The 15,494-nt window shown below is 42.1% G+C and overlaps 1 pseudogene; it reads right to left on the minus strand.

Annotated features, from left to right (window-relative positions):
- Positions 1-2,221: 2,221 nt before the first annotated feature.
- LOC149022791 (epidermis-specific secreted glycoprotein EP1 pseudogene) lies at positions 2,222-3,705 on the minus strand (annotated as a pseudogene).
- Positions 3,706-15,494: the final 11,789 nt, after the last annotated feature.

The raw sequence follows: 15,494 nt of genomic DNA on the forward strand, positions 1-15,494 counted from the left end.
TATGGGCTTTAGGGAACCAGTCTTGCAAAATAGAGCTCTTTTTTCTAAAGTTGCATGGCGCATATGGTCAAATCCTAACTCCCTCTGAGCCAAATTCATCAAAGCAATCTACTTCCCCAGATCCAATTTTCTTGATGCAACCAAAGTAAGTAAAGCATCGTGGTCCTGGAAGAGTCTTCTGATTGGCAAAGAAATGCTCAAAGAGGGTCTCATTTGGCAGATAGGAAATGTATTGTCAATAGATATTTGGGACTCCAAATGGATCCAATCCCTTCCTAACTTTTCAATTCATAGCCCAAAGCCCATCAACTGCGAGATCAATCCTATAACAGACCTGATTGATCCAATGAACTGCATATGGAAAAAAGATCTCATCGAGCAAATGTTCTCTGTTACAGATGCAAAGGAAATTCTCAAACTATGTCTGTGTTGGAGGGCAAGGGAAGATAAGTTGTTGTGGAGTGGGACTAAAAATGGTGTTTTCATCGTTAAGAGTGCTTATCACCTCCTCTCTAATATTAGGGACTCTCAAATACAGCATCAACCTTCTTCATCTCGACTCCATGAATAGGACTTGATCAAACCTAATACTTGGAAAACAATCTGGAACATCAAATCTTTGCCAAAAGTCAACAACTTCATCTAGAAGTGTTGTGCTCAAGGTATTGCCACAGGGGCAAATTTGAAGAAGCAGAATATCCCTTTGATCCTAGCTACAAGAGATGTGGTCATCCTGAGGAAACTACAAATCCCTTGCTTTTTGAATGTCCATGCTCTCGTGCTGTTTGGTTTGGGTCCACTCTATAACTACAAACATCGCATTCTGAATCTCCAAAACTACCCCATATTCTAATGAACTGGACTTTGAAAGTATTTCCTTCGAAATCTGAAAGAAAGAAAACTCTCTCACTTGTTTCCTTCATATAGTTGGATAGAAATGAACTCACTTTTGGAATTTGGTCAACCACTTCAGAGGAGATAGTTGAACAAGCTCAAAAGGCCTTTCCTAACTTTGCTGAGCAAATCAAGGTCTGTTCTATCCTCAGGCAAATCCCAATTTTATTCATCTACCCAAGTACTAGCTACCATCGAAGGCTTCCCATACCAAGCTTAACACGAATGCGGCCTTTCCCCTCAAAGCACAAAATGGAGGCTTGGGGTATATCTTAAGAGATCATCATGGCATCCCCATTTTGCAATATCAAAACATGGTGAATTTACAGATGCACTAATGGGAGAAGCATTAGCAGTTAAGGAAGGAATCAAGTTTGTAGCCCAACAAGGATTTCTTCATTGCGAAGTGGAAGCTGACTGTCTTTAGTTGGTGAATCTTTTCAGTGACCAAAATCTTATCCCTCCTCTAGAGATTCAGGATATCATTGGTGAAATCAAATTCATCTCAAGGGATTTTACATTTGTGAGCTTCACCCATATCAGTAGGATGCAAACAAGGTTGCGAATTCCCTAGCACAGAATGCCCTGTCTTCAGCAGACTAGACAGCTTGGCAAATGTCAAAATCTTAGCTTCTTGATCTTTGTAATCAGGATGTCTTGTGTAACTCCTGCTTTCCTTCTCAATAAAAATCTGAGTTACCAAAACAAAGATAAAGTGAAGAATTAAAAGGCTATGCCGATGTGACATGATAAGGCTAAGTGGTACTTGTGTGGATATTATGGGAGAAGAAGCCCCCCCCCCCGGGGGGGGGGGGGGGGGGGTGGGGGGGGGTTTTTTTTTTTTTTAATTTAAAAAAAAAAAATGTGAAGGAGAAAAAAAAAATTTTATCCCCCCCTCCCCCCCCCATTTTTTTTTTTTAGAGGGGGAACAAGGCCGCCGGGGCGCCCCCCCCCGCCCCCCAATAAAAATCCGGTTTTAGTTTTTTGTGAAAATTTTGAATATTAATTTTTCTCTTATGTCCTCCTACCTTTACATAACCTTTCATTGGAATAGAATATATTCAGGCGCATTTCCTTTCCTTTTTTTTTTTTTTTTTTTTTTTTTCTCTCTTTTGGTGGTGGGTGTAATCAGGGGGTAATCAGGCACCCTTCCTTTGATGAGTTATATGAGTTATTTATTAATATATTTCAATCTCCATTAATCAAGTCGGGTGAGATTCTACTCGTTGAGATTTACCCTATCATCTGTTTTGTTTTTCTAACAACGAATGAATAATCAATACTTACAATTTGATAAACACAAAACTAAGTGCTGCTATTTCCTTTTGGTTATGCACATCATTGATAAAAAAAAACAAAGCTTGAAAAAAAGACTTCCATACAAATAAACTTTCATTATATATAGCTACTGCACTACTCCTTATTACAAGGGCAAATAACATGGAAACCATAAGTTCATTTCAAACAACGGTGAAAATGGTACAAGAAGCGAAGACGAAAGGAAAACAAATCAAAGCTTACTTAGAGTACTTAATGAAAGCAACATGAGTGTTATTTGAGACCTTAGCAAGAGTTCCAAGCTCAGGAGCCAACAAGCACTTTGAGGATTCTTCCCTGTAAAAGAAGCCCAAGCATCCACAATCCTTGTTACATTTGTCCCTGCACTCACCCACCTTCATTGGTCCAGCTCCCTCTGTGTACCCGTTCATGAAGTGCTCCACACCCACAACTTTGTAATAATCAATAACCTTTGTGGACCCAGTACTCCTACCTTTGTTGCAAGTAGGCAACACAGGTGAAGCACAACTACTCTTGCTCCAACCCAGCATGCCCTTTTGAGTTGGGCAAGCCACACATTGATCATCTTCACAAACTCCCAATGACCCACATCTCGTAGGCAGCTTGCATTCACTCTCCCTCCCTTCCCTATCAAATAGGGTATATGTGATCTCCCATGCCCCCCAATCAACTTTGTCATTGTAGGTGTAGATCTTTAAGTTACCGTCATATCCCACTCTTAGCATAGAAAGAGTCGCGTTATACTTTGGCCGGGCTAGAACAGAAGACCCAGAAGAGACGTTGTTGAGCTCCTTGTCGAGCGTCAAATCAAAAGCATAGCCTTCGTCCGTATCAGGTGCACAATTAAAGAGCAAACGTGTCAACACTGCACCCTCTTCGCCTCCATTATAATAAAGCAATGGCTTGGCAGAATTCTTGCTCTTCATATACATGGCCCATCTCTTCTTCTCCAAAACTAAACTGAAAGCACCTTCAGAGCCATCGACGTAGGAGAGACGACTAACAAGCTTGTTAGGTCCCCCAGAACGAAGTGATTGACCCACCAAAAGTGTATCAGTTGGGTGATCAAAACTCTGCCACACAAACCTTCCCTTCTTATCATATAACACCAAGTTGCCACTGGAGAACAACCTTAGCCCAACGACACCCTTATTGGCGGTGCTAGTTTGCCATGCGACACTTCCGTCGGCATCAGCGAGAATGAGATTGCCGTCGGTGCCAAAGGTTAGAGTGGCATTTTCTTTGAGAGGCCAAGAGTGAAGGCATTGGGTGTGGTGTTATAGAAGCAGAGAGCAAAAGGAAATGTTTGGAGATCTGTAACACGGTAATTTGCATCGTACTCAACAATGTACTCGCCAAATTCACCTTCATTTATGAATTTGAAGGTGTTGGAAGCAGGCACAGCGGCTAGAGATGTCAAGGGTAAGAAGGTAATGAGGAGAAAGAAGCTGAAGAACCCTATCGCAAGTGGAGTAAAAGAAGACATTTTGCTGGTGCTTGAAATCTGGAGAAGGAAAGTGTCTATTTATATATGCAGGAAGGCAGGAAGGTTCATAGTCTATGACCTGAAATTTTAAAAAAATTCTGACAATGGGATATGGTTTAACGGATTTTGCTTGGCAGCAGTGCCTACGTGGCACTGCTCCAAGCAGCTAACAGTCAAGATGAAAAGTTGGACATTTATTAAATCGTCATCGTTGATTTTACCCATATGCAAAAAATCGGATTATTAGTGAAAACAGACTGGGTTTGGTTCGCACGGTTCACAACAAACCATTACAAACCCAAAATTCTATTTGAAAATAAAAAATAAAAAGACTCTTCTTCTTCCAACGGCTGGTGCCTTAGCCTGCGGTGGTTTCTACATGAATCTCAGAAAACTAACCAATGGGTTGGCCATAACTTGGACAAGCCCCTTCCTTCCCTTCTCCATTCCTTCATTTCCATCGTATGGCGTGCCGGCACCCAGTCGCTGAAATAGTTCCAGTGCAGGCCCACCACCGGCGGTGGCGTGGTGATGGAGCAGGATCGGTGCCACAACCACGTTTACACGCTTGCCTCCGAGGGGGTAGTATGTTGTGATCTCAAACCAATCTAACCAATCTTTGTTATTTTATGTGTACCTTCTACTGTTACTTTCTAACTTTGAGGCTTTAAGGGCATGGGTTTGCTGATATCACTATATCAGTAGTCTACATTCTATTGTCATTGACGGTGAGGAACATTTTACACAAAAACAACAGATTGGTGTTCTTATCTCTTTAATACACAGAGAGACAGAGACTTGATTGGTTTTGTTCTTCCAATCAAACAAAAAAACAGAGATCTTCTCTCCTTCATTGGGCTCAGCTCTGCCACCACTACCAGCAGCTACAGAATAGCAGCAGAAACCCATCACCAACAGCAGAAGACCCATCATAATAGTAACATTTCCTTGCCCTTCCAATCGCCACAGCGTATCTACCTACCAATTTCACCATTTTAGCTCCCACGCATGGCATCTCTCTCATTAGGTTGGGCACCAAAAATCCAAAGTGGTTTTGTTCGTCTTCGAATCACAGAGCATGAAATCTGGTGTCGATCAAATTTGGCAGCCGGAAATTCCCCTTGGAGGTCAATCGGAAGCTAATTAGGGGTTTAACTGGATGCGAGTGGGCCGTTTCAGTTGCACTACCAGCAGCTACAGAACAGAACTACAAAACCAGGGCTGCGAATGGGAGGGAGAACAAAGGAAGAAGGAGAGCAAATCCTCATTAGATCCATCTTTCAAGCTCAGTTCTGCGTGAAGGCCTTCGATTCGGTGGCCAATTCATCCTAGATCCTTCACTGTCCGACGCACCGCGCCCCTCGAGCTTCTACGCATACTTGCACTTCCTCCCACCTTCAACAATCAAAATCACCAGCAGACTTCACCGTCAGGTTCTAAGTCACCAGTCCGTAGGAAGAAGAAGAGTCTTTTTTTTATTTTCACATAGAATTTTGGTTTTGTAATGGTTTGTTGTGAACCGAGCGACCAACCCCAGTCTGTTTTCACTAATAATCCGATATTTTGTACATGAGTAAAATCAACGATGACGATTTAATTAAATGCCCAACTTTTCATCTTGACTGTTCGCTGCTTGGAGCAGTGCCACGTAGGCACTGCTTCCAAGCAAAATCCTGGTTTAACGATCAGTCAAGGATGGGTGGCTTTCGAAATGAGAAATAAAGAATCGGAAACGCTGGCACAGGGCCCATGGCACGTGCGGTTTTCTTGGTGGCTGTTTTGGCACTTTCTGTATGCAACTTGCAGATATGGGACATAGACTACATATTTTATTTGGATTTCCAAATGGCCTCTTTCTTAAATATTTGCAAAAGTAGGCAGCCAAACTGGACTCAAAGAGGAAAGGAGTTCATAGATGAAAAATCACATGCTGGACTGTCTTTTTTTTGGTAAGAAAATGGACTGTCGGTGAACTCCATTTAACAATAAACAATGCACACTTGCCTTTATGGGATATTGTTGTTTATTTTTTGGGTAACAACCTTTGCAGGAATAAAATACAGAATTTTATGAGGTCCATTCTGAGAAATTGACCATTCCTTTTTCTCTAGATGAATGATACATATCCATTAGTCACATCCAAATGTTCAGATTAAATTTTTTTTTTTTTTTTAAATCTTATCTCAATCTTTGGATATTACTGATAGATATATTTCCTTAATCTATAAGGAAATGAATAGTCTATTTCTTTGTTAGAAATGGGTCTGATAAAATTCTATAAGAATATGCAATTTGAGATTGATACGAGGAAAATTGCATCGAACCTACTGGTTGGACCACGATCAGGACCCACTTTAACCTAATCGATAAACGATCGAGCGGGCGCCACATTCTAGCTATCCGTCATGAACGCCCTCCTGAATCTTGCGGTAGATGGAGCTAACTTGTAGGAAGCACCTACCGTCAAGGCAGAGAGGGAACCGTGCGCAGATTGGTAACTACCTACACCCCCGAATATCTAGGGCAAAACCCTACGATCGGACGGTCCTCTAAAGAGATCGAGAATCAACTCAACGATCGAGATTTGGAGGTAAAATCTATAAAAACAAATGATCTACTCACCCCAGAGGTATCTGAATCGTTTCCCTACAATTCGCATTCATTTTAGACTCTGCATTTAGCCAGAGCATTGTGATCAGTTCAGCGACTAACTTAAGCTTTGGAGGTGGCCACCCGATCCTAGCGGTCGGGCCACGTCTAACCTTGTTTTGCAGATTATCTTCACAGATCCAGAGGCTTAACATTTTCTGGATGCATCATTTGGTGCCGTCTGTGGGAAATGCTTCAAGAAGTCATGGTCACTAGATCAGCAGCTGCAGCTTTGGCGGCTCAGCGAGAGTTGAATCTCCGCCCTCCTCATGATGGGAATGATCCATTGGATATTCCTAAGGGAAGCCGAGCCCAAGAGGTTCAGCAAGATGGAGTGGATGGTAATGAACACGAAAACCATCCGAATCCTCTTCAACAACAACTAGATCAAATGCAGGTCCAGTTCTTAGAGATGCAGCAGATGCTCCATACGCTAGTCAGGCAAGTAGTTGCTCCTCAGGCTCCTGATCAGTTGGAGGCTAGAAGACATGAGGGAGAAGCAGATGGGCGTATACCTCTTGCACAAGCGCCTTCCAACGAAGGAGACGAACAATAGGCCCAAGGCCAGAATTTTTGCCCGAACACTCAGAGGAATCCCCAAAGGCGAGTCAAAGACTTCCCAACATCAAAACGTTCGGGTCAAGATGCCATTCGAGCTAACGATAGACGATCCTTGCATATCGGTCGAAAGCTAGCCGATATAAATCAAAGATTGGGGCAGCCCTCTCGAGAAAGAAGGACTGATGATATTGATTCGGTCATTAGAAAAACTCCATTCGTGGAGGCCATTGCAGGGTACGAATTTCCACTCACTTCGTTTGACGGTTTGGGAGATCCCATAGCCCACGTTAGTTACTACCAACAGACATAGGCAATAGCAGGGAACTCTGATGAAATTTTGTGTAGAGTGTTCGGTTCCTCCTTAACCGGGGCAATACAGAAGTGGTTCTCAAACCTTTCTTAGGGAAGGATCGTTGATTTCGAAGAATTGGCCCGAAAGTTTATCGGTCGTTTACAAAGTGGCATTCAAATTAAGAAGACAGAGGAAACCCTATTCACAATCAAGCAGGGGAAGAATGAATCGATTTAGGAATACCTGAAAAGATTCAACAAAGTCACCACGGAGATTGAAAACTTGGACGAACAGGTGGCCAAAATTGCTCTGTTTACTGGCCTCACAAATAGAAAGTTACTGGAGTTATTACTTCAAGACATGCTTACCACCTATTCAGAATTGGTGCAACGGTGTCAGAAACAAGCAAAAGTGACGGAAATACTGAACACACGTCAAGCAGAGCCAAAAGCGTTCAACAAAGAGCAGAAGGCTCCCTAACGAAGCAAGAAACCAAAGCAGCCCATCCTCGATCGGGCCAGAAAGCCACGATCAACATGGAGACGACATTCTCCCGATCAAGATGATTACACGCCCCTGAACGCTCCACGATCGTAAATCTTGATGCAAATCAAGAATCAAGATATTTTGAAATGGCCGTAAAAAATAATAACAAAGACGAGAGAAAAGAATATGGAGAAATATTGCCGCTTCCACAAGGATTATGGGCATTACACAAATGAGTGTAGACACCTGAAGGCTGATATCGAGAGGTTAATAAACCAGGGTCACCTGGCTGGCTTTGGCTAGCAGAGGACGATTGTCGAAAAAAGGGATCGTTCGGGAAGCGTTGAAGCTCCAAGATCAAAGAAGGGGAAAGAGGCGATCAGGCCTAGTCGGTCCCCAATTCTTACAATATTCGGAGGTATCGAACCTGAATCCCTAAGGAAATTAAAGGCAAAGTCCAAGTTCGTGGGAATAGGAGAATCCTATAAACGAAAGAAATTGGAGGAGAATCCAATCACCTTTGATGAAGAGGATGGACGAGGGGTGTGCCTGCCTCATGACGATGCAATAGTAATCAAAGTAGAAATTGGGTGACGAGAGGTGCACAGAGTCTTAGTTGACACGGGATCATCGGCCGACCTTTTGTCTTACGAAGCTTATCAGAAGATAAGGGTCGAGCAAGACCTAATGATGCCATCATGCACTCATCTTTACGGATTCACGGGTTCGTCCGCTGTAGCCGAAGGATAGGTTCAATTGGATCTTTCGATGGGGAATTTCCCGAAGGAATCCACTATTCGAGTAACTTTTTTTTATCGTTCGGGACCTCCCCGCTTACAACGTCATCCTTGGCGGCCTTCCCTAACAAAGGCTGGGCGTGATAGTATCACCTAGGCATATGAAGATAAAATTCCCAATGGAAAAGGGAATTGGTCAAGTGACATCGGATCAGAGGCTATCCCGACAGTGTTATGTTGCCTATCTAAAAGATAAGGTTGGACCTGAAAAGGCCATAGCCTTACCAATCGAGGTAAGGGACGATCGGGATGAAGACACCATGCAGAGACCTGAACCCATGGAAAAGTTAGAACAAATCTTGCTGCAGCCAAGAGACGAAGCAAAAGCTACTCATATTGGGTCTGAGCAACTAGAAAGTTTCAAGGAAGAATTAAAGGCATTCCTTCGGGAAAGCATAGATGTGTTTGCATGGTCAGCCGACGATATGCCAAGCATCGATCGGGCGGTAGCCGAACATAAGCTCTGGATCAACTCAAACGTCAAGCCATTGATTCAGAAAAGATGAAACTTCTCGATTGAAAAGCACGAGGCAATCAGAGGAGAGGTCGAGAAATGGAAGAGCTCAAGCTTTATTAAAGCCATCGAGTGCCTGACATGGCTTGCTAACGTTGTGATGGTGAAAAAGTCGAACGGGAAGTGGAGAATGTGTACTGATTACACAAATCTCAACAAGGCATGCTCGAAAGACTGTTACCCGCTCCCTCGAATAAATCTTCTGATCGACACAACGGCAGGTTACGAAATGCTAAGTTTCATGGATGCTTATTCTGGATACAATCAAATCCTAATGAATAAGGAAGATGAGAGATTCACGGCCTTTATGAACGATTAGGAAAGTTACTTCTATAAAGTCATGTCGTTCGGGTTGAAAAATGCAGGGGGCATATGTAGAAGATATGCTGGTAAAAAGTCTCCAGAGGGAGGGCACATTGCAGATCTTAGGGAGGTATTTTTTGTTTTAAGAAAATACCAAATGAAGCTGAACCCGGAAAAATGCGCCTTCGGAGTATCTTCAGGAAAACTTCTAGGGTTTATGGTTTCCCAAAGAGGAATCAAAGCAAACCCTGTTAAGATACAAGCCCTGATCAACATGGATTCTCCAAAAACTGTTAGGGATGTGCAATGCCTAATAGGGCGAATAGCAGCTCTAACCTGATTCATTTCACAGTCGGAGAAAAGTGCTTACCTTTCTTTAAAGCCCTAAAAGATTTAAGGGGAAGTAAGGAAGCTTGATGGACAGATGAATGTCAGAAGGCATTCGAGGAGATAAAGACCAGGCTCGGGTAGCCACCTTTGCTCTCTAGACCAAAGAAAGGAGAAACTTTACAAATATATCTAGCAACTTCACAATCGGCCGTAAGCGTGGTTCTCATTCGGAAAAAGGAAAAGAAGCAATGGCCTATATATTATGTCAGTCACATACTCTTGGATGCAGAAACAAGATATTCGACGGTTGAGAAGCAAGTTCTATCGCTTATGATAGCAACCCGAAAGCTAAGACCATACTTTCAGGCTCATGTGATTGAGGTATTGAATAATTTCCCTCTCAAAAAGGTTTTATTTAAACCAGATTTATCGGGAAGAATGGTGGCATGGTTGGTAGAGCTGGGAGAATTCCAGGTGGACTTCAAACCCCGGACCGCTATTAAAGCACAGGCCTTGGCCAATTTTATAGTAGAGTCAACAACCCCGATCGAGGAAGAAAACCTACCAACAGTCTTGAACATGTGGCATATTTATGTTGATGGATCTAGCAACAAGTACGGATTGGGGGCAGGTGTCCTATTAGAGAGTCCAGGGGGATTTCTCATTTGATATTCTCTGAGATTTGGATTCAAGGCAAGTAACAACAAAGCGGAATACGAGGCTTTCATTACGGGGCTTCGACTAGCTAAAGCTCTGGTGGTTGCAAAATTGACTATATTTAGTGATTGTCAACTCATAGTCAACCAAGTAGAAGGCGAATACGGAATAAAAGAGCCTCGATTACAAAAGTACCAAGAGCTAATTCAAACTCTTCGAAAAGAGTTCCGAGATGTTAAGGTATGTTAGATACCTAGGAAGGAGAATACTATAGCAAATGAACTTTCAAGATTGGCCAATGCTAAGAAAAAGACCTTAGGACCATCGGTCTCCATCGAGGAACTGAGCTACCCGAGTGCTCAGACGAACGAGGTATCTTATATAGAAAGTAAAAGATGTTGGATGGACCCGATTGTGGAGTACATTCGAGATAACAAACTCCCCAAGGATCCAAAAGAAGCTTGGTCCGTTAGAGTTCGAGCGGCAAGATATACCATTCAGAATAGGGAGACTATACCGAAGGTCCTTTACGGGACCATTACTTAGATGTGTTGGACCAAAAGGATCCAAAACAGCCTTGGCAGAGGTTCACGAAGGAATTTGTGGAGCGCATATGGGCGATCAAGCGTTAGCACACAAGATCCTCCTGTACGGGTTATATTGGCCCAGGATACAAGAAGATGCAATGAGATACGTTCGGTGCTACAACCCGTGTCATGTACATTCGAACGTACCAAAGCTACCAGCCACGATCTTAACATCAATTCTTAACCCAATCCCGTTCGCGATGTGGGGAATCGACTTAGTAGGAAAGCTCCCAAAGGCATCAGGAGGAAGAGAATTCCTATTTGTTGCGATAGATTATTTCACCAAGTAGGTAGAGGCAGCTCCTTTGGCCACAATTACAGAAAGAAAGATGGAGAAATTCATACTGGAATCAGTCATCCATCGGTTCGAGATCCCAAAGATACTTGTGACCGATCATGGAACGCAATTCGACAATCCTCAGTTCAAACTTTTTTGCAATACTTACATGATCAAGCACCGGATATCGTCAGTAGCGTATCCCCAGAGTAACGGCCAAGTGGAAGTGACGAACCGAACATTGCTAGAAGGAATCAAGAAAAGGCTCGAAGCTAACAAAACCTTATGGGTTGAAGAATTGCCGAATGTCCTCTAGGCATATCGAACCACTATTCGAACACCTACTGGAGAGACTCCGTTCAAATTGACGTATGGTTCAAAAGCATTAGCACCAATCGAGGTAATGGCAGGAACTCTTCGGGAGAGGGAGTTTGAAGAAAAGGTGAATGAACAAGGTCTGTTAGATAGCCTCGAGTTACTAGATGAAGTTTGAGAAAAGGCAGTTGGTCGAACCCAGCAATACCTATGAAGAATTGCGTCTCATTAGAATGCTCGAGGAAAGCATCGACAATTCAGAGCAAGAGAGTTAGTGCTAAGGAACACTCTAGCGTCCAACCCGCGCCACCAAAGAAAGCTAGACCTCTTATGGGAAGGACCGTACATGATTACAAAGCAAGTAGGTTCGGGAGCTTATAAATTGAAGCATCTAGCAACTAAACACAAGCTTGACCTGTCACATCCACCCAGCCGGTACCCCATCAGGCATACCCGAGTATGTGATCCACAGTCCCAAGGATCAAGTATCGAGCAACCATGCCTCCCACATACGCGATAACACAACCATGAACAATAATAATCAAGGTAAAAACATATAATAAAAGAATCATGAATAAGATAAAACAAATAATCAGAGCGTGGAATAAAATGATACCAATATATATATATATATATATATATATATATGATCCAATAAGAGAGAGACTGAGCGGAAGTCACTTCCTCAATGGCAATGGAAAGTAGATAATTCAAGTTAAGTTACAAGTCCAAAAATTTAAGGAGTATATCAGTGAAAGTTAAATTACAGATCCGGGTTCCAAAATGGCAGTGTAAAGGCCTAAGCTAAGGTCTCCTCGGTCTTATACAATGTGTCCTCATAGGTGTAAACGAAGGAAACTAAGCAGGGCCTCTCCCACACCAAGGTCGAGCTAATCTTGGTATGGAGGGTAACCACCCTCGGTATCTTCACCGTAACTTTCATAATGGCCAAGACCTTCAATGTAGTATGCGGGATCCTGGTCCGCCTCGAGGTATGAGCCATCAACTTCTTCGGTACCTGCAAAGAAATCTAACAAAACAATTGAACAGAAAGGAATGAGTTCAAAAGAACTCAGCAAGGCTGTTATTCCATAATGCATAAGTCATATGATACAAAATGTAACATGATGCGAAATGATATGAGACAGATGATGCAAATATGATTCTAACTCTACATATGCTAGTCTCTATGGTAGACATGCTTTAAGTCATAGCACCATACTTCTTTGGGTAGGTCTCAATCACTCAAGCCGATGGGAATTGGGTCATGCATCCCTCGAGACAAATCCGTGGCTGGGGTTTAAGTCACCTCTCTCTCACACCTCCATTTGGTCTAAGTATTGGCGCATGTCACGGTAAAGCCTAGCCCAATGCAAGTCATCTACTCAGTCATATCATGTCATATCCAGATACGTCCATTCCTCGCCCCTGGCGATCCTCTCCAGTATCCTTCACACTAGAGTCAGCATAGTCCCGGACTATGGACTCATCAACCCTATTGGTCATCCACAAATAGTAGACGGGAATCTCTCACGTCCTCTCACGGGTTGGTTACCGATCTTGAGCGCCCGTGAGCCCAAGTGTCACATCCTCTCAGCCGGTACCTTATCTGGCATACCCGAGAGTGTGATCCACAGCCCGAAGATCAGGTATCGAGTAATCAACCTCCCACATAAACAATAACATAATCATGAACAATAATAATCGAAGTGCGAAAGATAAACCATAAATCCAAATAAGGAAAGAATGAATCATATATAAATCAGAGTACTAAATATAATCAGAGTGTCTAAATCAGATAAGTAAAGTGAGGCGAAATCCCACTCTACAACCAGCGGAAAAGTAGTTCAAAAAGAGAATAAACAGGATAGGATCTAATCCCAATAGCAGGTACAAAAGGTAACTAAATTGTTCTCAATCTTATAGACAATATCCCTATAAGTATAAATCTCATAAATGGCACAAGGGCGCTTCCACTCTATGGTCGGACTAAGCATCGTACGGAGCATAACCACTCGCGGGATCTTCAGTGTAATTGTCGTAACTGCAATCACCTTCCTGGAGATATGCCTCTTCTCCTTGCGCTTCTTCATACGAGCCGTCATGATATTCAGAACCTGTAGAATAGTCTAACAAACATTTTACAATAAAGGAATGAGTTTCAAAGAAAATCAGTAAGGCAGTTAAATCCATAATAACATAAATGGCAGGATTGCAAAACAAACATAGATGCAATATGATATGAGACAAACAATGCATGTATGAATCTAACTCTATATATGCTGGTCTCTATTGGCAGACATGCTTTAAGTCATAGCACCGTACTTCTTTAGGAAAGTCTCAATCACTCATCATCAGTTGGTAATGGGTCCGGCATCCCTCGGAACATTCCATGGCTGGGGGTATAGGTCACCACTCTCTCACATCACCATTGGTCTAAGTACCGGCGCATGTCAGGGTTAAGCCTAGCCAAATGCAAGTCTTCTACTTAGTTACATCAAGTCAGATCCAGATACGTCCATTCCTCGTCCCTGACGATCCTTTCTGGTATCCTTCACACTAGAGTCCTCATAGTCCCTGACTACGGACTCATCAACCCTATTGGTCATCCACATATGGTAAACGGGAAGCTCTCACGTCCTCTCACGGGTTGGTTACCGGTCTTGAGCGCCCGTGAGCCCAAGTCTATCCATATGCAACCCTACCAATAAATGGCCCCCACAATGTGATTCCTGTCCTCTCACGGGTTGGTTAGCGGTCTTGAGCGCCCATGAATCCCCATTGCTACCACGGGTTGTTCGGTCTCAATACCCCTCCGATCAGGGTTTGACATAACGGGACATCCTAACCAAACACTACTAGTCTGTCCTAGATATGTCATCCAACAGTTTAGGAAGGTGTCCAGAGGGCATCTCCGGAAACATCCCATAATATTCCCGTAGTAGTCCAAGGACAGAAGTGTCAAAAGGACACCTCTCCTTTCCAAACCATACTTAAGCATACACAAGCATCAATTCATAACATCACATATATGGTAACTTCATATATGGAAAGAAATCAATAATTACAATCAACTTGTATATAACTGGTAAATAAATCATACATGAGTCAATTCAATATAAATAAATAATGCTACTGATATCAAGACAGTACCACAGTAATATAACATTATAAGAATCTAATTAAAGAAATAAATTAACAAGATTCAAATATAGAAACTAAGATATGCAATTTATGTTGTTAAAGAAGTAACCATCCTTACCTTTTATAACTTGCAAAGGAATCCTAAGAAATCAAGTAAGATCTTGACAAACTTGAGAAGAAGGTCCTAAACAAGTGTATACAACATATTAGGAAAGATCCCTAATAGAAAAGATACCAAAACATCCAAAACAGACCAATTCTGGAGTTGCTATACTCATTGGTCGATTGGATTGGTCTATCGCCTCGATCGACCAATCGATCGACCAATGAAGACGATAGCCTACAAAATCAGAGTTTTAAGATATAAAATCCGAATTTGGTGGTTCAAAAGGGTACTAATCAAGGGGTAAACTACATTAGTAGTATCCTAACATATAGGGGACCTCAAAAAACTAATCGAATCAAGTCTTCAAGATACAAATTAGGAAACAAAAAGTTACCATAATTAGATCAATCATGGTTCTTGAAGGATTCAAGATAAAAATCATAGACAAGAACAATAGGAGAATGAATCATTGATTCAGATAAAGATATCATGGAAGGCATACTTAGATCTTCAAGAAGATAGACCTAAGAGCATAAATCTAAATAAGGAAACAAAACCTACCATATATGTAACTATCATGATTTATGAAGAAAGCATGGTATGGTAGAAGAGAAACAACTAGAGATTGATAGATCATGGATCATGAAAAGAAAACACAGCAATTGACTACTAACATGATCAATATAGTAGATCTAAGAAGATCAGAATTCAAATCAAAAGATAAACAAAGACAAGATCATGATTTGATCATGATTCCTTCAAAAGCTTGCAATGATCATGGTTAAGATCATTGCATT

Source organism: Hakea prostrata, chromosome 3, assembly GCF_041222555.1.
Source record: "Hakea prostrata isolate BN-2017 chromosome 3, UWA_Hpros_2, whole genome shotgun sequence".
NCBI classification, from domain to species: domain Eukaryota; kingdom Viridiplantae; phylum Streptophyta; class Magnoliopsida; order Proteales; family Proteaceae; genus Hakea; species Hakea prostrata.